The 2,624-nt window shown below is 40.6% G+C and overlaps 1 protein-coding gene across 2 annotated transcripts in view; it reads left to right on the forward strand.

Moving 5' to 3' along the window:
- The first annotated feature begins 553 nt into the window (after nt 1–553).
- rxrbb (retinoid x receptor, beta b) overlaps nt 554–2,624 on the forward strand; it is a 15,236-nt gene continuing 13,165 nt past the window's right edge. For both annotated transcript variants that reach the window (XM_056286882.1, XM_056286883.1), the window contains exon 1: nt 554–690. The gene's annotated coding sequence lies outside the window, so the exon portion shown is untranslated. The remainder of the gene's footprint in view (nt 691–2,624) is intronic.

The following is a 2,624-nucleotide window of genomic DNA, read 5'->3' on the forward strand; positions in this document are numbered from 1 at the left end:
GCCACAGCCGGGACGCGAACCCGTATCTCCTGCACCGCGGGCGACAACGTTAACCAGTCGACTAAAGGCCATTAGTCAAGAGCTAACGTGTCTACTTATCCGTGGAAGGGAAGAGAAAAAGAGGAAGGCCAAAGAGGAGGCTTATGGATGTGGTGAGAGAGGACATGCAGGTGGCTGGTGTGACAGGGGAAGATGCAGAGGACAAGAAGAGATGGAAACGGATGATCCGCTGTGGCGCCCCCTAACGGGAGCAGCCGGAAGTAGTAGCAGTAGTAGTAGTAGTAGTAGTAGTAGTAGATTCGCAAGTGATTTTGGGGTCTGCATATAGCGGCGGTGTGTGTCGAAATCCAGTGATATTATTCAGACGTAGATATGTTTATTTGTGAATAAAATCGTTCAATAAAATAGCTTAATAAAGTCTTAATAAAACAGTTTAATAAAATCGGTTTAATAAAATAGTTAAATTTTCGTCGCGGGAGTGTCACGTGACAGTGCTGTGACGGGCGGTCCCACGAGACATTTTGGCTCAAAGCGGACGCTGGCACCGATCCAACATGGCGCCCGCTCAGCGTGTAAACAACAACAGCGTCAAGTTGAAGTAAACTGGACCGGAGTGTCGGCCTCTGTACCAGGACATTTCCGAGCAACATTAGAAATGTGGTTTTCAATAATGTATTGAAGGTGTAACCGGTAAGGATTGTGCATTTAAAATGAGCATTAGTTGCATTTTACTTGATTATTAAGATATCAACGTTACCAGACGCGTTTGGCCAAATTAAATAGTTCGCCATAATCGCAGCTAACAAGCTAACGTTAGCTGGTTAGATGTGGTTAGCTAGCCATTGCCTCGGATTTGATAGCTTAGTTAGGTTTCGGCTGAAATATCTAACTACTAGTGGTTAACAACATGCATTTCGTTTTCAGTCATTGATAATGCAATTTTATCGAGCAAATATAAAGCTGAATCGATCATAATTCCAACCATAGCTAGCTGTTAGCCGCTACTTGAGTTCACTACCCAGCTGTCCTTGCCTTCGTTAGCTTAATGAGTGTTACCAATCGGCGCTTTTGATTTAATAGGTTAAAATGAGATAGAATTGCAGATTACTGGCCAACAATGTTATGTACAGGTAAACTTTGAACAAAATCAACGAGCGATTGTTTGTTAGGCTTTTCATATCTAGAATAATGAGTTTCGCGTTGGGCAATTTCTTTGCTAGCGACCGAAAGGGGCGATATTTTGCGAATTAAATTAAGCTAACATTGACCAAAATCCTGCAAACTTCATGTATTTTTGCAAGCCAAGGGACACTTGGTTTGGTTTTTGCACAAGATGTATTTGTGGACTGTTGGGTTAACATTGTATCGATGGAACAAATGTCAAGCCCCGATGCATTTTCTTTTTTAAATCTGCACGCATTTGTTTAGTAGAGGGCGTGAAAACAGTCAGTACAAACAGGAAGGATTATGGATTTTACCTTATTTTTTCCGTCAAATTAAATCATACCGACAACGATAACATAGCGTTAGTTGATGTTAGTTATTACGCTATGGAGAGGACAGTAATGTTTGCCAGTTTTTATTTATCGTTTATTTGGAGGACACGTCTTCCAAGTAGAGCCACACTGCACTGTGGGGGACTTGGCATAAAGCAGGCCTGTTTTCGCTGTTTGGGTTGCCAGTGGTGGTCTCTAGAATGGATACAGGAGGTTTCAGGAAGTGATCTCATGAGTGCATCGTCCCCATAGTTACAGTAGAAGGGTCCCATAGGGACTTCACTGGTGCTCTGGCAGCTGTCTGCTGCCTTGTGTACAGAATGTCTGTAGAGAGATGGTAACCTTGAATAAGAGGCGTCAGTATTCATCAGTCAGTTTCAAAGTCACTGAAAAGTAAAATCGGTGCAATATAGTAATTCATAGTAGGCAGTTTCAGACAATGTCTGCTTGTTTACAGTGACAAATCTTAACCCCTTTTTGTGTGACAGAAATAGTTCTTTCAGTTTGCACAGTGAAATCATAGGGAAACAAGACAACTAGGTGGTTTGATTCTGGAACTATCTTTTTTTTTTCTCGAGCATGCAACATTTGCTCCAGTACACCCCCAGTAATTCTTACTTTAGGCTACCATGCATAACCATCATCTTATAGTAAAAACACTAATGAAAAGACAGTAGGGTTCGCTGTACATGAAGAACTCAAAGCTACAATCCTGAAGATTTGTATGCAAACGTTTTTCTTTATACTATTCAGTGGTCAATTTTAAGAAAAGTCATTCCTCAAGAGTTGAAGTCATCCCACACAAAACTGAGCAAGCACTAGGGTTGGGTATCGCCACTGATTTCCCGAATTGATTCGATTCCGATTCACAAGGATCAAATCAGTTTGATTTCTAATTCAATAACGATTCATTTAGGGATATTTCAGTTACAACACCAATTAGCATTACTAATGCTGTAAATTGTACAAGGAACCCTCTAACCTGGTGTATTATTAAAGATATTAATGTTATATTAAGAATTGACCGCTAATCAGTTTCTGGTCTGTAATTTTCATAGGTCTGTAATTTCCATTTCACAAGTCAATGGGGGAAAATAAACTTAAGAAGATCGATTCAGAGATTAATCA

Source organism: Lampris incognitus, chromosome 9 (assembly GCF_029633865.1).
Source record: "Lampris incognitus isolate fLamInc1 chromosome 9, fLamInc1.hap2, whole genome shotgun sequence".
Classification (NCBI taxonomy): Eukaryota; Metazoa; Chordata; class Actinopteri; order Lampriformes; family Lampridae; genus Lampris; species Lampris incognitus.